Below are 23,660 nucleotides of genomic sequence, written 5' to 3'. Positions count from 1 at the left end.
TTGTGCATAGAACCAAGATTAATGGTATTAATGGACCTATTTAAATGCGAACATTCACATGATTTATACATTCACATTTGTCATATAAGCTCATTGGCCATGAATAACATGACACAAATATCAATTTTGTCTAAAATTTTACCTGGCGTGTCATCTTAGACATCACTTCTACAAACAGGAAGCATATATATATATATATATATATATATATATATATATATATATATATATATATATATTCAAAACACCTCATTTTATTGCGATAAACTGTGTTTTGCTGTGAATGAAACTGAAACAATTGTTCTGGGGCTTTATATGATAAGCCCGCCGCTGTGGCAGAGTGGTTCTAGGCACTTCAATCCAGAACAGTGCGACTGCTACGGGACATGTTCGAATCCTGCCACGGGCATGAATGTATGTGATGTCCTTAGGATAGTTAGGTTTAAGTAGTTCTAAGTTCTAGGGGACTGATGACCTTGAATGTTAAGTCCCATAGTGCTCACATCCACTTGAACTACTTTATATGATACCACAGTGAGGCACGAGTGAACAAAACAATTTTCAAATAAATGTAGTTTAGTTACAGTAAAGGACTGTAAATTGAACACCATACAAAAAATTTCAGACGTTCAATGTCATCACACAATCCATAATACATATACCATATAGACATATTATTTCTATAGCTAAAAAGAAATTTAAAAGTAAGTGTAATTATTTCGATTAATTAGCTCTTCCTGAATTCCATGGTATTATCTGTTATTCTTGACAGATTTAAGAAGTGTGGCAAGACCATTTGTAACCAGTAAAAAAACCATAACATTAATGGTAACATATGAAGCCTGGTGGAAATCTGTCTTGCAGATAAAGAACTTCGGTGTAGTTTCACAATTTTGTTTACTCATTTCACAAGGATGGAGAACCATTTAATAGCATTTTTAAAACGGTAGTTGGCATAAACTTAGCAATAGAGCTGGAAAAGTAAAGAAATGATTACTTTTTTGACAGGAATGAAAGAGAATTTTTTGTTAATTTAGGTTATCTGAAATCAATGACCATATGAGGAGATGTTTAACAAAAGAGTTTTATTTTTTGTGAAATACTGTGATATAAAGTTGAATCACTTAAGTCGTTGTCTCCTCAGTTCCAAAACTATAATGTATACATGCAAGGTGTCAATCCAGAATGCAGCACCATTATATATAGGAAAACCCTGTAATAAATTCATGGTATTCTGAGAATAAAATGCCAGCACCCAGAATTAATGAACTCAGAATCCAGAATATATATATATATATATATATATATATATATATATATATATATATATATATATATATATATATATATAAAGTCAATATTTTCAGGACTAAATGAAGAGGTACCAACCTATATGAGTAAAGAAATATTTGAAGTTGGAATAAAGGAGCTTGTAGATGCAGAAATTTATGTAGTTTCTGTTCTCCTAAATAAATCTGATTGACATAAAAAGAAACGAATAACAAGGAACAGGTCTTATTAGTACAAAATTTGTATACAGAAAAAACGCAGTCACAGATGAGGGTGAAGAGCTTTACGCAAATTATTAATTGTTATTGTTGAAGCTACTTAAACTATTTTCCATAATGTTCACCGAAACATTTCAATACTAAGGAAATTAAACTTTCGTATCCAGTATCTCAGAACTTTTATATATATATTCGCATAATTTCTAACTCATTAATAGATTTGCATATATCACAGCAACATTTCCATAGCAATGAAATAAAGAAAACTGATCTAATGCCATTTTTAAAATGTGGCAAAATATATTTCATTCATATGTTATGGCAAATTAGCCTGTAAAATGACATTGTTTTTTATGGTGGCAATCATCCTAAAATCCTCTTAGTTTTCAAGTCGATGTACCTATGTTGAAGCTCAAGCTTTTTAAGATATTCGCCATCTTTTTCAAGAATAAACTCCTATGGAGGATGATGGTGATCATCGAAGAAGGTCCACTTTTAACCAAGAACTTATCACTAAGAGAATTTTAAAATCCTTTTAAACTGTTTCAAGATGTCAAAATAAAAAATAATGTAGTTTTTAAGATGTAGTCAGAGAGACACCGACCTTAGTTTAATCTTATTTCTTTCACTACTATTCTGAATTCATTACTACTGACAGCTGGCATTATATTTTATTCTCTGGTAATAATGAAAAAATAATGACAAAGAGTATGAATGGTCAAATGGAAGAGATGTAACCTATGTGATATGTATGAAAAGCTATTGTCTTCTGTCACATACAACAACAAACATGGCTACTAAAGGCTCTCATTCCATGCCACTTCCCAAATGACGACAACAGATGTTACACTACTTTATGAATTCTGTATGACCAACAATACTTGCCATCAAAATTGCTACACCACGAAGATGACGTGCTACAGTCGTGAAATTTGACCGACAGAAAGAAGATGCTGTCATATGCAAATGATTAGCTTTTCAGAGCATTCACACAAGGTTGGTGCTGGTGGCGACACCTACAACGTGCTGACATGAGGAACGTTTCCAACCGATTTCTCATACACAAACAGCAGATGACCAGTGTTGCCTGGTGAAACGTTGTTGTGATGCCTCGTGTAAGGAGGAGAAATGCGTACCATCACATCTGCGACTTTGATAAAGGTCGAATTGTAGCCTATCACGATTGCGGTTTATCGTATCGCGACATTGCAGATCTCGTTGGTCAATATACATTAACTGTTAGCAGAATATGGAATCGGTGGGTACAGGAGGGTAACACGGAGCGCCGTGCTGGATCCGAACGGCCTCATATCACTAGCAGTCGAGATGACAGGCATCTCATCCACATGGCTGTAACGGATCGTGCAGCTACGTCTCGATCCCTAGGTCAATTGATGGGGACGTTTGCAAGACAACAACCATTTGCACGAACAGTTCGACGACGTTTGCAGCAGCATGGACTATCAGCTCGGAGACCACGGCTGTGGTTACCCTTGACGCTGCATCAGAGACAGGAGCGCCTGCGACGGTGTACTCAACGACGAACCTGGGTGCACGAATGGTAAAACGTCATTTTTTCGAATGAATCCAGGTTCTGTTTACAGCATCGTGATGGTCGCATGCGTGTTTGGCAACATCGTCGTGAACACACATTGGAAGCGTGTATTCGTCATCGCCATACTGGCGTATCACCTGGCGTGATTGTATGGGGTGACATTGGTTACACGTCTCGGTCACCTCTTGTTCGCATTGACGGAACTTTGAACAGTGGACGTTACGTTTCAGATGTGTTACGACCCGTGGCTCTACCCTTCGTTCGATCCCTGCGAAACCCTACATTTGAGTAGTATAATGCACGATCGCATGTTGCAGGTCCTGTATGGGCCTTGCTGGATACAGAAAATGTTCGACTGCTGCCCTGTCCAGCACATTCTCCAGATCTCTCACCAATTGAAAACGTCTGGTCAATGGTGGCCGAGCAACTGGATGGTCACAATACGCCAGTCACTACTCTTGATGAACTGTGGTATCGTGTTGATCTGCATGGGCAGCTGTACCTGCACAGGCTATCCAATGTCTGACTCAATGCCCAGGCGTATCAAGGCCATTATTATGGTTGTTGTTCTGGGTACTAATTTCTCAGTATCTATGCACCGAAATTGCGTGAAAATGTAATCACATGTCAGTTATAGTATAATATATTTGTCCAATGAGTTACCCGTTTATCATCTGCATTTCTTCTTGGTGTAGCAATTTTAATGGTCAGTAGTGTAGTTTTTCGCACAGAGTGAAAAGATTTTGTGATACATACAGTCAAAATAATTCTGGACTGGTAATTTTAAATCTAATGCATGCCTGAAAACAATTATGATGGATTAAAAACAAAACAATATTCCAAATAATGGTGAATGGAGAAAGTTGTAGATTTTGCATAGCATACAGAAGCATTCGTTACAATATTAAATGGACAAAAGTATTTAAAAAAAGTGATTACTGGGAAGCCTTTCGGTCTCATTTATTGTCCACGTAAGTCAATTGAAACACAGAACCCAGTGAACTTTCACAACAAAGAAAATAATTATTTAAATTGTATATAGAAGTTATACTACAATAAGACTGTAAGATATCATTGTAGTTATTAAATTTTTAGTATAATAATGATGTTTTAGTTCTAAAAAACAAAAATAATTTCTGCCAAATATATAAAAAAAAATTAAACTGGAATCACATCAATGGTGAGAGTAAGGGAAGAATGTATATCGCATACAGATGTCTACTGAACAAATTATCACTCATTCTCTTCTGATATTTTAAAACGACCCTAGCCTAAAAATCTTACGTTACTTTAGTATGAACAGAACGTACTTCAAAGATTTCTTTTTCATTTAAATCAAAATCGGTTATTGTTTAGCATGGTGCAGCTGCATAAGCCCATACACATATTGATAAACTGTTACAAAACGAAAATGTGTGTTGGAATGATTAACCACAACTTATTAAAAAGTAAAGCACAAAAGTAAACACATATATGATAAATTACAACAACATAGAATAATGATCCTAGTAGGTTGAAGACACATTGTGCAAAATGTCAATATACTTTTCCCACAACATCTACTGTAAGTGAGACATGCTTTATACACTTTTAAGCAATGAGCCACAAGGACTCTTGATCTTATACAGACAGTAGGACAAGCAGATAGGCCACAGTCTGTTCAGTGTATGTCGCTCTTCATGCCATTTACATTTTTGTTTCTTTGAAGCAGTATCAAGTTCCACTACTGTTTTACAAAATAATAAAACATTTGAAGGCTCTACAGTAAAATCATGTAAGTGAATGTTAATGCTGCGATTGGTGTAGGAACCACTAGTTACTAAAACAAGTAGCTTCTACTTGCTAGATATCTACCTAGTAAATATGATCAACAAATCTTACACTTGTGTTATGCTGTTACATTTCTGTTGAGCAGTATCATTAATATGCAGCTCCTTAATTTAGTTTAGGCAATATGCCTCTAAATAATTTCTTTTTTACCATCTTCAGAGTCAATATTCCTAACTGAAATTTTGTAAAATAGTCAATTGCAACTATATACTAGTGACACTTTGATCAAATTGTAGCTGTAAGTATTTCTATACAATCAACTGTTACTCACTTTTCTCTTTGTGATTCTGAACGTAGACCACTGGAAACGGTCAGCTGACATTATGAAATAATTTATGTCCCCAATGGGGACATGCTTGACAAGATATACTATGAACAACAACTCCAATATGAGCCACATAATAATATGAGATGGCCATAATGTTTTGATGTTACTGGAAGAACTGTTAGCTCTTTAATTGAAATGAAGCCATACAGTGACTACATGATATAGCAAACTTTGTCTTTTAACAACCTGTGGCTAATCCTACTACATCACTGTTCAGCATATGAAACTGAAATGACTGGACAAACGAAAGGCATAAGCACCCATCAAATTAATCAAGCACAAAAATTCTTATCACCTACTAATGTGTTATCGTTTGCTGTTCGAAGATAGAGGTTAATACCAAACAATAACTATTATGAAGTGTTATTTAATGACTTAAGTACAATATTAAAATTTTAAATTATACATTTTATACTATGTAAGAACTGTGCTTAAAGGATTACTGATAAGTTAAAGTCTCAAAGAATCAATGACTCATCAGTGCTAAATCTACTAATTGCTATCCCAAACAATAACTGTTATATTTATAACAGTTCAACACAATCCATACTGGTATTAACCAGTTATGGAGTATAAAGCAGCTAGCATAGCCAATGAGACACTCTCCATATTATTTGACACAAAGAAGTAAAATTTCTTCCATAATGTGCACTGCTAAAATTTCCAACAGAGAATACAGTAACTTTCAGCTACAATTTTACAAAAATTAACTCTGTCTTTATCCTAGGTTCCAATATTTTTCATCTTATTTTGAATTATATGTTGCACATATGGTATCTCAAAGCAATGTTTTGTATTTTATTCAGAATTTTATAAACTCTATATTAAATTTTACTTTTAAAGATTTTGATGATTACAGTTGTGTATGTAAGAGAAATTACTGTCTTATGATATTTTCTCTCCATCTTTCCTTTCTTATACTTCTTTTCCTCATCCCTATATGCCAAAATTTGCCAAACCACTTTTGAAAAGTAATTATTGAGAGGTCCTACTGATATAAATTTCATTTAATTATACTCCTATTCACTTTAATGAGGTCAAACACATAATTTATTGGCTTTTCTTCTGTCAATATTCTCATGTATTCTATGGCCAACTCCAATGAATATTAGAAATGACATAATTGGTAACTACACAGGAAGTGTTATATTCATAATTTAGATCACAAGGAAACAATAACATTTGTTTGTATGAAGAGCTTCGAATATCCATTGTGGTACAATGTAACCATTACCTTGAGCAGATCTTCAGAATATAATTAAATTATATGTGCAAGTACATTATAGTCTTTGCTAGCATGCAATACAACTTGAGCACTTTCTTCTTGGAGGATTTGCAAAATTTCTACAGTAAACATTACTCTAGACATAACTCATGTATTGACAGAGTCATAATTCATTTGACAACATACTACATTTACATTCATAGGTGGACCACTATTGGTATCCATGAACTTTCTGTAACTGGCAAATCTGTGGCTAGTAATAGCCAATTATGTCATACTGTCAGTTCTGATTTAACCTGTGGCGATTCTGTACTCATCTCCTCCAAGAAAGTAACAGAGAGGATGTTCTAAATTGAACCTAAATTTGATGAAACCGACAGTTATTGTACCACAGCTATGATTAACGATGTAGACAGCTAGCCAATGAGAATTGTCAGCAAGTGAAATAGGCATTTCAGGATAGACCACAACTAAGGTAGTGATTGGTTGTCTGGGTGACACACTTTGTTGGCAGAAAAATTTTAAGTTTTAGCATTGTATGTTGAACCAGTTTACTAATGTTTCAGTAGTAGATACAGCACATAATGCGAGCAATATCAGCGTTTTTTATAGTGTGAAGGGACAATAAATACGAACCAAAACTTAGGACAATGACAGATGGTAACAAAGTTTGATGATCTCCAATAAAAAAAGGAAGCTAAGTTAATTCCCCTTCCTCTGAGTAAGTTTTAGATTTGGCAAGACAGTGGTAAAGATACATCTACATCTACATCTACATCTATACTCCGCGAGCCACCTTACGGTGTGTGGCGGAGGGTACTTATTGTACCACTATCTGATCCCTCCTTCCCTGTTCCATTCACGAATTGTGCGTGGGAAGAACGACTGCTTGTAAGTCTCCGTATTTGCTCTAATTTCTCGGATCTTTTCGTTGTGATCATTACGCGAGATATATGTGGGCGGTAGTAATATGTTGCCCATCTCTTCCCGGAATGTGCTCTCTCGTAATTTCGATAATAAACCTCTCCGTATTGCGTAACGCCTTTCTTGAAGTGTCCGCCACTGGAGCTTGTTCAGCATCTCCGTAACGCTCTCGCGCTGACTAAATGTCCCCATGACGAATCGCGCTGCTTTTCGCTGGATCATGTCTATCTCTTCTATTAATCCAACCTGGTAAGGGTCCCATACTGATGAGCAATACTCAAGAATCGGACGAACAAGCGTTTTGTAAGCTACTTCTTTCGTCGATGAGTCACATTTTCTTAGAATTCTTCCTATGAATCTCAACCTGGCGCCTGCTTTTCCCACTATTTGTTTTATGTGATCATTCCACTTCAGATCGCTCCGGATAGTAACTCCTAAGTATTTTACGGTCGTTACCGCTTCCAATGATTTACCACCTATGGCATAATCGTACTGGAATGGATTTCTGCCCCTATGTATGCGCATTATATTACATTTATCTACGTTTAGGGAAAGCTGCCAGCTGTCGCACCATGCATTAATCCTCTGCAGGTCCTCCTGGAGTACGTACGAGTCTTCTGATGTTGCTACTTTCTTGTAGACAACCGTGTCATCTGCAAATAGCCTCACGGAGCTACCGATGTTATCAACTAAGTCATTTATGTATATTGTAAACAATAAAGGTCCTATCACGCTTCCCTGCGGTACTCCCGAAATTACCTCTACATCTGCAGATTTTGAACCGTTAAGAATGACATGTTGTGTTCTTTCTTCTAGGAAATCCTGAATCCAATCACAAACCTGGTCCGATATTCCGTAAGCTCGTATTTTGTTCACTAAACGTAAGTGCGGAACCGTATCAATTGCCTTCCTGAAGTCCAGGAATACGGCATCAATCTGCCCGCCAGTGTCTACGGCACTGTGAATTTCTTGGGCAAATAGGGCGAGCTGAGTTTCACATGATCTCTGTATGCGGAATCCATGTTGGTTATGATGAAGGAGATTTGTATTATCTAAGAACGTCATAATACGAGAACACAAAACATGTTCCATTATTCTACAACAGATTGACGTAAGCGAAATAGGCTTATAATTATTCGCATCTGATTTATGACCCTTCTTGAAAATGGGAACGACCTGCGCTTTCTTCCAGTCGCTAGGTACTTTACGTTCTTCCAGCGATCTACGATAAATTGCTGACCACATCATATAATTCTCTTCAGAATTTTCATTTCGAAATAAGACTGGGTGGCGGTGGGGGGCATGGGGGGGGGGTGTTTGAGTGTTGTACAAAAATGATTGTCATTAGTGAATCATGGCACATGCTCAATGTCTTCATATGTTACATACAGTCATAAATGGAATGTGGGACGAACTATTTGTAATTTAAGTCTTCCAGGATTCTATAAGCTTGTTGATATAGGCAATGTATAAGAGGAACAGATTATATTCTGAATACTGTTTCTGCTATTTTGTTAGTGGGTCATATAGAGAGCTTTTGTATCATTTTTGTTTAGCTGCCACTTGAAGTTTATCGATATTTTTCTACATTCTGTACTGAGGTAAACACACTAGAGATATTTTATGTTGCATTTCTTGTGTCCTTCGCATTCCCTGTAAGTTTGTTCTGTCATAGGTTCCGTATTCTTGAGGTGCATACCACTATGAGTTCTCAAGTATCTAAACAAAACTTATGCAGACGGATTGCAGATTCCAATATGCATACAATGAGTCGAAAAATGTCATTTCATTTATCTACAATTGCATTATTGTCATGCATCATATCTAAAGCATTGTTGCTTCTAAATATCTGTATGGCCTGATTGACTCCACTTGTGACATGCTAGTGTCCTAGTCCATGACCAAAATATTTTTATGTATCATGAAATGGGAAATGAAACAAATAGTCACATTAATGTTCAGTTGCTACCCTTTACAACACAGAGATATTTTGTACACATTCAAATGGATATTAAATTTTTTCGATGCCACTTTCTCTGAGTGTCAGTAAAAGGAGTTCACTAAGAAGTTTGCTACGTGGTCAAGACATTGCATGGGCCATAATGTCTGTACTACACTGCACTGGAGAATCTCTATAACTACGGGGATCTACGTTTCTCCAGGGAGAGAAACATGTTGCATTTTGAGGATCACGTTTCAGATTCAGAGATTCAGTTGCAAATGAGGATATCTTTTTTTTTCTTTTTCTTTTTTCTTGTTTTTAGGAGTCACTGGTGTGTTCCTGGGTCCTAAACTTTTTGTATATGAAGACATATCTCACTCATTTTGCCTGTGGCCCTTAAGTCTTTGAGTTGTACTTTCAGTAGGAGCTCCTAGTAGATTAAAACGTCTGCATCTTCTGATAACTGTGTAACACAGCATGTGATGGTACATCTGTAGTGTCTGTCGCTTTTTCACATGATCACCTTTGGTATGCTTGGAAACCAATACATTCCTTTGCCATTCTGCCCCTTTGGTCTTTTGCTGTATATCACTCACAAAGCGTTACCTCCTTCACCACCATGTACAGGTTATCTGCAACACCGACAATTCATTGTAAACTTAGACACAAGAGATAGCTGATTTTTAGTCAGTGGAGGTTACTTACAGAAGTCATTAATGCCATGTTGTGGTACTTCTCTTCCAAGTGAATCCTTGTTTTCTTCAAGTGGGGTTTACCACAGTCTGGTTGTCAAACAAACACAACCATTGGCTATACCAATTCCACATCCTGTGTCATTAATATGGCAGTCAGATCTGCTGGTTAACCAACAACTGTAGCCGACTCTAGACAAAATAGTCGTAAAAAAACAATGTCACTTTTAAATAGTTCTATCAGGTACATTCAGCAATATAATACATGGTACTAAATATTAAACTTGATGTTATGCAATGCATAGCATAATGGCGTTATACAATACATTACATTGCTGCAGGCAAGGTCAATACAGTGCCACAGTATGCTCAACCAATGTGAAGTAGAATATATGCAATAAATAAATGATATAGTAACAATAAAGATTCACTGATAAAATCGTTCTGGCAACTAAAGTGGTTCCTCATTAACAGGGACTCTAATTTAAGCTCTTTATAAAATTACATAGCAACTTTGTCATTTCTGGATTTAAATGTAGTGTATAATTTCTACTTACCATCTCCTTTCCAGGCACAGGTCTGAGATATTAAAAAAGTTACTTAATTTTTCCTTCCTCTTTTTCGTTGTTGGCTTTACACTCTCTCTCATTTCAAATTTTGATAGTTTTGCATTCAACATAATATAAATAAGATACACTCCTGGAAATTGAAATAAGAACACCGTGAATTCATTGTCCCAGGAAGGGGAAACTTTATTGACACATTCCTGGGGTCAGATACATCACATGATCACACTGACAGAACCACAGGCACATAGACACAGGCAACAGAGCATGCACAATGTCGGCACTAGTACAGTGTATATCCACCTTTCGCAGCAATGCAGGCTGCTATTCTCCCATGGAGACGATCGTAGAGATGCTGGATGTAGTCCTGTGGAGCGGCTTGCCATACCATTTCCACCTGGCGCCTCAGTTGGACCAGCGTTCGTGTTGGACGTGCAGACCGCGTGAGACGGCGCTTCATCCAGTCCCAAACATGCTCAATGGGGGACAGATCCGGAGATCTTGCTGGCACGTTGGGTGGCACGGGATACATGCGGACGTGCATTGTCCTGTTGGAACAGCTAGTTCCCTTGCCGGTCTAGGAATGGTAGAACGATGGGTTCGATGACGGTTTGGATGTACCGTGCACTATTCAGTGTCCCCTCGACGATCACCAGTGGTGTACGGCCAGTGTAGGAGATCGCTCCCCACACCATGATGCCGGGTGTTGGCCCTGTGTGCCTCGGTCGTATGCAGTCCTGATTGTGGCGCTCACCTGCACGGCGCCAAACACGCATACGACCATCATTGGCACCAAGGCAGAAGCGACTCTCATCGCTGAAGACGACACGTCTCCATTCGTCCCTCCATTCACGCCTGTCGCGACACCACTGGAGGCGGGCTGCACGATGTTGGGGCGTGAGCGGAAGACGGCCTAACGGTGTGCGGGACCGTAGCCCAGCTTCATGGAGACGGTTGCGAATGGTCCTCGCCGATACCCCAGGAGCAACAGTGTCCCTAATTTGCTGGGAAGTGGCGGTGCGGTCCCCTACGGCACTGCGTAGGATCCTACGGTCTTGGCGTGCATCCGTGCGTCGCTGCGGTCCGGTCCCAGGTCGACGGGCACGTGCACCTTCCGCCGACCACTGGCGACAACATCGATGTACTGTGGAGACCTCACGCCCCACGTGTTGAGCAATTCGGCGGTACGTCCACCCGGCCTCCCGCATGCCCACTATACGCCCTCGCTCAAAGTCCGTCAACTGCACATACGGTTCACGTCCACGCTGTCGCGGCATGCTACCAGTGTTAAAGACTGCGATGGAGCTCCGTATGCCACGGCAAACTGGCTGACACTGACGGCGGCGGTGCACAAATGCTGCGCAGCTAGCGCCATTCGACGGCCAACACCGCGGTTCCTGGTGTGTCCGCTGTGCCGTGCGTGTGATCATTGCTTGTACAGCCCTCTCGCAGTGTACGGAGCAAGTATGGTGGGTCTGACACACTGGTGTCAATGTGTTCTTTTTTCCATTTCCAGGAGTGTAGTTATTATGATATAAACGATTTATGACCTGTCATGTGTTATCCTTAATCATCAAGTGAAAGTAGATATATCTTTATTGTATGTTTTCTAATGTGAGATATGAAAGGTCCTGAAAGCCATATTTAAGTTCCATCCGTAGTTGTTCTGTTCCACTAGTTTATTTTTAAACTCATGATGGCATATTACATTGTGAAGTTTCATTCATGGTATTGTAACCATTAATTATAATACCTTACACAGTTCTTCTGACAGAAAGATTGTAATCAGTAAACTTGCACTTTCAATATTTTAGTACCATGTATGGACATCTGTCCTCAACATCTAGTAAATGGACTTTCTCTTTTCCACTTCTAGCAGCTCGACGCAATTTCTAACCAATCTGTGGAATGTTTATGCCTGTCAACGAGACTAAATATTCTCAAGACATCTCTCTGTTTAAGGCTGCATGACATGACAAACATAGAATTTAGTTTTTATAACAGAGGGGAATGATAAAAGTCAAATAACACAAAACATACATGATTGCAATGGTTATAGTTGTTAGTCTTGTTGGTGGGCCATGTAGGAAAGAAACTCTTTTCGTTATTGAATAGAGCACAGAAACTTTAAGCAAATATATTTGGAATAATGATGGCTTTTAATGGAAATATAACTTTGGAAGATTTATTTATTTATAAGATGAAATACCTTCTTTCACATACAATGTGAACATATGACTTAAAAGAAATATTCATATACTAAACATATTTTCAAAAGTTTCATAACTGACTATTTGAGACTTCTGTAGTAGTTTTATAGGAAATAATTATATGCCTAACATAGATCAGAAACCTGTACATAAGAGTTACTAGATACACTGATGTTAAGGAGAGTTGGAATGCCCTATCCTGACGATGTTAAACTTAGCGACTTGGCATTCCTGCATTTCAGGAACCACTGTAGCCATTTACATAAAACTTTTACAGGACATTAATCTTTATGTTCTGAGTCTACTGAACTACAATAATTGCAGTTCAGCCACTGCTTCCGGGAATACAATTTTTCAATTACACAGTTAAAACCTCTGTACTTTTTTATGTTATCCTAAATAATTTTAATTATACATAATATTATGTTCTCCTTTTAGTTCAGCAGACTCAGAATATGTACATCATTACTCCCTGAAAATTTGAATAATCTACTCGAAGTGGTTCCTGAGATTTAAGGAAAAATGCAATAGGAAATGAAAATTTTCAGGAACAGCTTCTAAAGTTTCAAAAGACTGTAACTCACTTAATATATACTTAATTTTTTATTTACAGTCACTCAGAAGCACCCTGCATCACATTATATACCATCCACTTGATCTTTTTCCAAGGTTTTTCTTATTTGCTTCTTTCTGGACTCAGTGGCCAACTGTGCTGCATGCTCTACTCTATCAATTCGAACCTTGTCCATCCGTTCAAGTTCTCTGATGCAGTTTGCTCCAGTATTAATTTCCATATGCTGTGTAGCACTTTCACACTACCAATGCTGCCATCATCAAAAGCAATAACAGCATCACTGACCCCTCACTTTAGTGACTTCAATCCAACAAAAAAATGTTTTGGTAAGCAAGTCCATATAAGATTATTGAACGACTCATTGGGATTCTGATTCGGACAATGTAGACACTTCTTCAGTAATTCAGGATTTTCCAGGTCTCTGTAAACAAGTTTTATGACATTCACGATTGCTGTTGAGATGGAATGTTTATGGCTGTATGAACTGATGAATACTGGGTATTGTGGTAATTGCACCATGAATCAGGTCCAGGAGGGCAAAGGTGTACTGGTTTTTCATCAGTTGACAGTCTGTTTAGGAAGTTAGGCCGTACTGCCTGCTTCATTTTCAACAAATTATCCATATTATTTCTAATGGCTATCCCATAATACTGCTGTAGTTCGTCAATCATTTTGTCTGCCAATCTGCCTCTTATGGTTTTACCATCAGAAAGTTTCTTGTCTCTGAAACTTCGTTTAAACTTCCTCGATCTGATGCCCACCCTCTTCTGGACACGACCAACACTTTCCAGTTTTGTGATAATCTTCTCACCATAAGGCTGAGTAGCTACTGCACTGTTATATAAGTTTGTCTCTCCATCACCTAAGAACTTAGTGTATCACATTCCCCCTTTCGTTCACAGAATGACTAAAAATTACAATAGCTGCAGAGGCATCCATACCACCACTTGTTCCTTCATAATTTCCGTCACAGATATGGCTTCCTTCATTCGCTGGTTTAAATTTATAACAATGTTTGGTTAAATTCTTAGAACTGTAGCCGCACTTCCGCCAAGTGCCATCAAAATTACTCGTATGTCAGTCATACCGCCATTTATTTCAACAGTTTCGTTTGCAGCACCCTTCATTGGCTCAAATGTAACAGATTCCACCGCAGCTCCTAGAAATCCTGCATACTTGTCGATTTTACAAGGTGGGAGTGGCATATTCATCACAGAACACATTGTTTCTGCTGCAGTGTGTCCTTTTCCAATAGCTCTCAATCCATAAAATCACCTAACATTTACTTCAAAATAATTATCTCTACACTTAGCAGAATTCCAAAATGAATAAGTATATAGACAACTGGCACAATTAACTATAAGTTTCCTGGCTAGTCCATTTGATACCTCATTGTCTTCATGTAAACTAACTGGCTCTCCACATATTTTACAACACACACAAGCACCTAACACCCTTGTTAGATGTGTAAATCTATCAGGATACAACCTAATGTAACATTTACATCACTTTCGTTTTGAGAAAACTGTGTATCACAATATTTTATTTTAATCTTCAAAACACTAATGGGTATTTCTCTAAATACTGACGAGTTTGCCTGTATTTCATTGTCTGTAACTTCACAGGCCACTTGTTGAACACAGTGTTTCCCTTTATTCGAAAGTCTATTACCATAGACTCACATTTCTTAAAAACACTTCATTTTGGCATCATACATTATTTTTTGAGAGATTTACCAATCTATTCCTCACTTTTCCTCGGAAAAACGTTAGCACTTCGACATACAATTCGTGTTTATGCTATGATATGAAACGATACTGTTTTCCACAGTGCTACTAATACAAATATGTAATTTAATATTTATAACACAGCAATCCACAGCCTTCTCCATAAAAAATTATCGATTTTTTTAGATCTTGAAGTAATGCACATAAAAATTTTAACATTTTCAACCGATGTATATTATACACTCCTGGAAATTGAAATAAGAACACCGTGAATTCATTGTCCCAGGAAGGGGAAACTTTATTGACACATTCCTGGGGTCAGATACATCACATGATCACACTGACAGAACCACAGGCACATAGACACAGGCAACAGAGCATGCACAATGTCGGCACTAGTACAGTGTATATCCACCTTTCGCAGCAATGCAGGCTGCTATTCTCCCATGGAGACGATCGTAGAGATGCTGGATGTAGTCCTGTGGAACGGCTTGCCATGCCATTTCCACCTGGCGCCTCAGTTGGACCAGCGTTCGTGCTGGACGTGCAGACCGCGTGAGACGACGCTTCATCCAGTCCCAAACATGCTCAATGGGGGACAGATCCGGAGATCTTGCTGGCCAGGGTAGTTGACTTACACCTTCTAGAGCACGTTGGGTGGCAGGGGATATATGCGGACGTGCATTGTCCTGTTGTAACAGCAAGTTCCCTTGCCGGTCTAGGAATGGTAGAACGATGGGTTCGATGACGGTTTGGATGTACCATGCACTATTCAGTGTCCCCTCGACGATCACCAGTGGTGTACGGCCAGTGTAGGAGATCGCCCCCCACACCATGATGCCGGGCGTTGGCCCTGTGTGCCTCGGTCGTATGCAGTCCTGATTGTGGAGCTCACCTGCACGGCGCCAAACACGCATACGACCATCATTGGCACCAAGGCAGAAGCGACTCTCATCGCTGAAGACGACACATCTCCATTCGTCCCTCCATTCACGCCTGTCGCGACACCACTGGAGGCGGGCTGCACGATGTTGGGGCGTGAGCGGAAGACGGCCTAACGGTGTGCGGGACCGTAGCCCAGCTTCGTGGAGACGGTTGCGAATGGTCCTCGCCGATACCCCAGGAGCAACAGTGTCCCTAATTTGCTGGGAAGTGGCGGTGCGGTCCCCTACGGCACTGCGTAGGATCCTACGGTCTTGGCGTGCATCCGTGCGTCGCTGCAGTCCGGTCCCAGGTCGACGGGCACGTGCACCTTCCGCCGACCACTGGCGACAACATCGATGTACTGTGGAGACCTCACGCCCCACGTGTTGAGCAATTCGGCGGTACGTCCACCCGGCCTCCCGCATGCCCACTATACGCCCTCGTTCAAAGTCCGTCAACTGCACATACGGTTCACGTCCACGCTGTCGCGGCATGCTAGCAGTGTTAAAGACTGCGATGGAGCTCCGTATGCCACGGCAAACTGGCTGACACTGTCGGCGGCGGTGCACAAATGCTGCGCAGCTAGCGCCATTCGACGGCCAACACCGCGGTTCCTGGTGTGTCCGCTGTGCCGTGCGTGTGATCATTACTTGTACAGCCCTCTCGCAGTGTCCGGAGCAAGTATGGTGGGTCTGACACACCGGTGTCAATGTGTTCTTTTTTCCATTTCCAGGAGTGTATTTGAAACCATAAAATAAAGTACTTCCCATGTGATTTAATAAGTGTTATATATATCATTTTACTCAGAAAATTGCAGATTTTATAACGAGATGCAAATCCAAAAATGTGAAAAAATTATGTTCTTAGTCCCAATAAGGAAACATTGTTGAGATGACTGTAATGGTAAATTTAGATTTTTTTTAGTAACCTGAAAACTGTAGTGAAAATTCTGGCATCCTAATATTAGTTTTGAAACTGGTACCTATTGCGAAAATGGAATTGTATTGAAATCATAATTTATTACTCTATAGATGTTTTATATAGTTAGGACCTAAATTAGTAATGACCATGTAAAACATTTAAAAATATATAATAGTGTGTTGTCTACACAACTTCAAATTGTTAGACAGTATTTTTGGGAATGAAAAGTTTAGATTTTCGTGTGTTATGGCAACAGGTAACCTACTACCATAACAGTAACACAAAAATCTAAAAAGTGATTGTGAGGTGTAAGTTGAAACCACAACAGAGTTAAAAGATGAACCCTTAATATCCTGCTGGAATTAACATTTATATGTTTCGAAATACTACTTTGAAGTATAAACTAAATGAAACTTTCTTAACCATATTACAATGTCAAAGGGCCCAATAAGTAAATAATCTATATCTATATGAAGTATTTGATTCACAAAATCCAGCTTTTAGGATAAAGTACTTCAAGTTCCACATAATCATGTAAAACCAAACAATAGTGGAATCTGAAATCATATAATCAGCATTTAATTTATATTTGAACTTTTCCTTCTAATGGAATACTAAGATTTAACAAATACCTAATAACTTATGTTTAGAAAGGTTAATTTCAGCTGCAGTTAGCTTTGAATTGTGTAGGCTGTTACTTGTCCAATTAAGTATTAATAAATTTCGAAAGGTTGTTTGGTTAACTGGCTTTAAATGAACTGCTTCTCCTACAGTGATAAAGCAACGTATTTATATTTACTTACCTGATTAATAAAAACCCATCAATAAATGTATGTTATGTCTAGGTTCTTTATCGGGGTGTGTTATGCTGGAATTAAGTACTTTATAACATTGCCTATTAAACTAAGCGATTTATTTAGGCATTGAGAAGGGGTTACCGACATTCACATACTCTCGCTCTAAATGAAGAAGAAGTACCTTCAAAACAAATCCTTTTAATAAGCAAAGAATCATTATAGACCATAGAATATGTAAGAACAGTTAATGCATAAAATATAATTTCTTTTTACAATAGCTCTCACATTTAGAATTCCTCTATTGACCAAGATGAACAATAAACTTGAAAGTTATTAGGAACTTCTGCCTTCAAATGAAACTATGTGCAAATTATGATGTAAGATAAAATTGTGAGTTGTTTTGCTTGTGTTTAGATTCGTCATATCTCTAAAATGTGTTTTTTTGCATCAATAGTGTAACTGTTCTGCCATCATTGCATTTCCAAATGATAGAGAATACACATGGACCCACAACAATCAGCTGACTATATTCATGCATTATTACTGGAAGGTACAAAGTCTGGAAATGAAAGAATAAATTTCTTATTAGTAACAAAATGCTTTGTTAGTCTATTTGAATATTATATCAAAGATATAGCTCAGGTTTATACATATTCAATATTCCTTAAATTTTCAGTTGATGAAATCTTGCTTTTGAATTCAGCCATGATATTGTCCTAGGTTTTATAGAATCTTTAGTTATGAAGATTCAATAGTATGTGCATAGTGTGCACACTATGACTCAGTGTTTAAGAACTTATCGACCAACTTAAAAGAATATTGCCTCTAAGTTCAGAATCCCACAAAGACATGAAATGTTTTGTAGGCATGAAATTGCTATTGTGTGTACTGCCCTGAAAATGATTGTAAAATTCTTAAGAGATGGTTTGTCCTCAGTGAGCACTCAGCACTTCAGGTCTTTAATAAGTGTTAACATAATTGACAATCACACATATTGATAAAAAAAATTTATTGGGTGCAATGTACTTACTGTGCTTATAGCGTAAGACACTTTAAAATTGAAGGACTGGGATTTCTGTCTTTCACAAATAGTGCTCTGACACATACTCCAAACATGTCTCATTGGTCAATACAAATTTTCAGCTTCTCAGACACTTCTCAGTTTCCATCCAAACCATTTCATTTTCAAATTGTATAATAATGAATGACAGAGGTGAATTGTGAACTAGTATATATAATCTCTAATTGCATGTGTTTTGAAAGAACATGGTACAGATGCTCATAGCCAACAGAGAAGAAACTTATTAGAATGTAACACAGTTAAACTCATTTATAGATACATCAGCAGTTGTATGGTATTTGTGTCACTTTAGTTTTTTAGTGATTACATCCAGAAACTATAAATGTTTAAAAATTACATGCATATCAGAAAAGATATTTATAAGGGTATTACTATTCCTGAGATTACATACCAATTTAATATCTAATTTCGCTTATTGTCTACTTGAAGTCCTCAGAATGAAATAATTTTATAGTGTCTTGGGAATATGTGATACACATTGCAAAACAAGAAAAAGGTGAGGTATCACTATACAAGTATATCAGCCAAATCTGAACATTTGAAATTTCTAAGAAAAAATCTAACAAACTTCTTCAATATTTGTTTCTAGCTCACACTTCTGTGCTTCTTTATTGCAGTAGCGCCGTATTGTGCATCTCATATGATATTTGTGAAAGTTTTACTGTCCAATGGTTTGAGTTCCTTTCTGACATTAACACTAAACACAGCTTGAAAAAATGTAGTTGTCTGTGTGAAATCTGTGGTTTCTTCTGATTATCTTACAGAGTATTCTTTCTTTGTTATGCTGGTAAACATGTCCAGAAAGTCTGTTCATTGTTAGTGGTATCACATACTTCATCTGCTGTCAGCTGTCAGAAATGATATCTATGGTTTGGTAATACTGGCGGTTTTTTATTTTATATAAAATAGATCAGAGAAACTTGAAGTTTTTTAAGAAGAACGGAATAAAATGCAGCAAAGACTTAGAAATATTGAACATTGTTTTGGAGAGTCTGCTTTGAGTAAGACAATGGTTTATAAGCGACATAAGCATTTTGAAGAAATTCTTGAAGATGTTGCATATTACATATGCCCTGGATGCCACAGCATATCAAAGGCAATAAAATCGTGGAAACAATGAAATAAACGGCTATGAACGATCTACAAATCATCATTGATGATATTGGCATATCATGATTCACATATGAGCTATAAATAAGCAACAAGCTTATATTTGCTATGAAGTAGATTTATCAACGAAATACAAGTACAAAGTGTAAAGATTTTGGACCTGTAGCTGGACCACTATCTTTATTGGGAAACAAAATGCCTAGTCTTTTTCAAGGATATAACCATCATTTGACTGTACAACAGGTTTCATTCCACAATTTACATTTCTGCCTACAACCATTATGAAGTGTTACAGGTATATGAAATCATTTAAGTAGAACATAAGTAATTGTCAAAATATGTATCTTCGGTTATATAAACCAATTTCGTCGAAAGTAAATGCGATAACATTTGTGTAAGAGGCTAATTTACTGGCAGTTAACGTGATTGCTTCACTTTATATGGTTGTGGAGTAAAACAGATGACCAATTGACAGGTTTTCAACTTCGTCACGGTGTGTCTAAGCAGCTTGCCAGTAATTGTCAGTAAATTAGCCTTTTACACCATGTTCCCACATTTACTTTTGACAAATTTAGTTTATGTAATCGAATATACATATTTTGACAGTGACTTGTGTTCCATTTAAGTCTAACGATTTTTGATACTTATAAGACTTGATTAAGGCCTAAAGACATAATCTAGACTGTGGAATTAAAATCTGTTGTATAGTGAATTGGTGGTTACATCTTTCAAAAATTTTTATATGGCTGTGGCTCCACATAAGAGTAAAATCATACAGTGCCTAATAAATGACCTTGGTTAAGCTTTGTTTGCAGTACAAATATTACTGTTGCACTGATATTAAAAATGAAGAAAATAATTTATTCTGCATACTTCCTCTCACTAAGAGGTTAGGGAATTACCTTCCGGTGAACTCAGCATTTATTGACTATTTCCTACAACAGACTGAAAAGATTTCTTCAGGAAAAACTGAGTTTTGACAAGTACCTCACAATAGATATATTGCTTAACGTCTTTTGTCATTACCAATATTTGTCTTTTCTGGAAAAATACTTAAAAAGGCAAGACTAGCACTAAAAACAGTCTCTAGAATCAGTTCAAGGTGTTAACATTAATATAGAGTCAGGAACATCATACACATGCATTGAGCAAACAACTCAAGCATTCTGAATGTCATGTAGATAATTTAGTGGAGTTGAAGACTGTATTAAAGAGCTTTATGTTAGGAAACTCCTACACCATCAAAGGATATTTTCACTGAAACACTTAAATTTAACTTTTATGGCCAGTTTATAGTCATAATTACCACTGTAATAAAGTATTGCAATGTCATTTTACAGTACTGCGTTTACATTAAATGACATGAACATCATTGACTTCTAGAGACGACACTCCATGGTAGCCATGGAATACGATTAATGTAATGTACTGTAATATGATTTGGCTCGAGATATGAAATGTTTTGAGTGTTTTGGGTCTAAAACTTCGATAGGAAAATCTGTTCCAAAAGTGCTGAATTTAGAACACCGACAGCAGTGAATGCAGTTTCCTCAGGTGTTCTTATTTGAAGTTTACAACATTGGAGATCTACTGACACATGTGATAACAGGTGACGAATGGCGTTAATGGGTATTACATCGGAACTGTGCTTCAGTTGTCTGAGTGAAAGCCTCCTGAATTGCCAAGACCGAAAAAGCGCTCGACAAATGTGGAATGATATCACTGTTTTGCTCATGGTGTTCTCCATTTTAGGGGCCAAATTTTCAGTAAGGAGTACTGCTTATAAGTGCAAAGCCGATTGCATCACGCGGTCCTAAAGAAATGTATACATTTATTGTGAAACAATTTGTAGCTTTTTCACCACAATAATGAAACTGTTCGCACTTTTTTCCTAGTTTGTCAATTTTTGGCTGAAAGGAATATCACAATGACGTCCCAGACATGGTCATATGTGACTTTTGTGTGTCCCGAAAACTAAAAAAAAATCTCAAAGAGCCTTCGTTTTACGAGCAAGATGCGATTAGAACGTAATGCTGACAGAGCTAAAAGCTGTCCTGAAGATAGAGCTCCCAAAGAGTTTTGGGGATTGCACTAAATGCTGGGATAAGTGCAAAATATCCAGTTGGGACACCTCCTAGTGGCAAAATGAATAAATAGAACTATTTAAAAAATCCAGTTTTTTATTGCACCTATATATATATATATATATATATATATATATATATATATATATATATATATATATATATATATAATGGTTGTCAACTTTTGCACCATGAAGAGAATCAAGATGTCGCTGGAGTCATCAGATTCCTTGTAAAGTTCCTTGATTACTTGCAAGTAACAAATACTTGTCAGAGTGGAAAGGGAATTATTTTAGATGCTCCATTCCATTCTTTGGTATCTCAGACAAGACAAACTCTAGGAGCCACAGGATGACATGTGCACAAACAAATTAAGAGATGAAAGCTGTAATTACAGTATCTCAAAAATAGCCAAAATTTTTCAACAAATTCAAGTTTCTACATGTCACACTTTGTCAGGGATGTAATATGGAACTAATTTAGTAATGGATGCATATTTAAAGCTCCTTAAGCAGCAGTTTAATACAATCTAGTCACAAGAATCTCTTAGCGCATGGCGACATTGGAAGCACTTTCAATTGTATAGCCTACAATTAGCTGCCAAGTATTCATTAATGATAGCCCAGTTTTGCCAACTGCTGTTACGTCTTTGCAGCTCCCTTTCTTTGTTAATATTTCTGTTTGCTGCTTGATCAGTTATTTTCAGTCTTCTTTATGAGGCAGCCACCCTTGTCTGTAATACCGCTATTTTATACCACTCATCAACAGAAAATGACTTTATACTGTGATTTTCACACATTACAGTATTGCTGATAGAGTTTGTTCTTTATACTGAGATAAATGGTACAGAAAAGGCAATAATGTGTATTCGGCTACACCTACAGTTCCCATATTACAGGAGTATTAGAATGCATCCTATACAAGGGATACTCACCTAGTTGCACCAAAAAGCTGTACTCTGAAGGAAAGAGGTAGTACTCCAGGGTCACACTGTAAAGTCAGCCAACTCTTGACACACAGTGTATGGTTGATGAGATCTCCAGTTGGTTGTTTCACACATTGAGGCATATGGAACAGTTAAATAATACATAGGTGTTGACTCAAGATCCCAGTGGTGATGTAATACGATTTTCTTAGTTCACAATGCAAACGGTTTTATGTAAGTGGTGAAGTTGTGCTCACAAGAAAGATTGAAGTTCTCTTTAGTTACTTATGTTGAACTTAAATTGTGCTAAGAAATGTCTGTATATACATTTTATGACTGCTGTCAGCTATAGACACTGCAGTGAAACACATAGAAAGGCTCTATACAAACAGGACACAGTAACATTTAGTCAAACTTTTCCAAAAGTAGGTAACATCTTATTTTTATCTGTAACTTATTGTCTTTTATATCTAACATATGTATTGGGAGGAAAATTAATTACATCTCGGTACCAATAATAATTACAAAAACTGGTGGTGACTAATGATAACGAGACTCAATTAAAATGACTAAAGAAAACATGAGAATCATATTATAGATATTGGAAAACTTCGAGAATCCTAATAGAGGAGAAATGGAAGTTGTGAGAATAAAATTATGAAGGTCAGATTTAGGATTATATCTAGAAAAAATGGTTACAAGAACAACACTCTCTACAGACATAAAAAATCTACAAT

General features: G+C 37.4%; 1 long non-coding RNA gene across 2 annotated transcripts; it reads right to left on the bottom strand.

The window, feature by feature from the left end:
- Positions 1-8,934: 8,934 nt before the first annotated feature.
- On the bottom strand, positions 8,935-23,338 carry LOC124717322. Of its 2 annotated transcripts, none has more exons than XR_007005734.1 (3): positions 22,933-23,338; positions 10,018-10,196; positions 8,935-9,944 (listed from the first exon to the last, which is right to left on the bottom strand). It is a non-coding gene; the product is annotated as an uncharacterized LOC124717322 (long non-coding RNA). The 2 variants fall into 2 exon arrangements; XR_007005735.1 differs by having other exon boundaries at positions 10,018-10,140.
- Positions 23,339-23,660: the final 322 nt, after the last annotated feature.

The sequence above is a fragment of the Schistocerca piceifrons genome, chromosome 9 (assembly GCF_021461385.2).
Source record: "Schistocerca piceifrons isolate TAMUIC-IGC-003096 chromosome 9, iqSchPice1.1, whole genome shotgun sequence".
In the NCBI taxonomy this organism is placed as follows: Eukaryota; Metazoa; Arthropoda; class Insecta; order Orthoptera; family Acrididae; genus Schistocerca; species Schistocerca piceifrons.
This window is presented reverse-complemented; position numbering and strand designations above follow the sequence as displayed.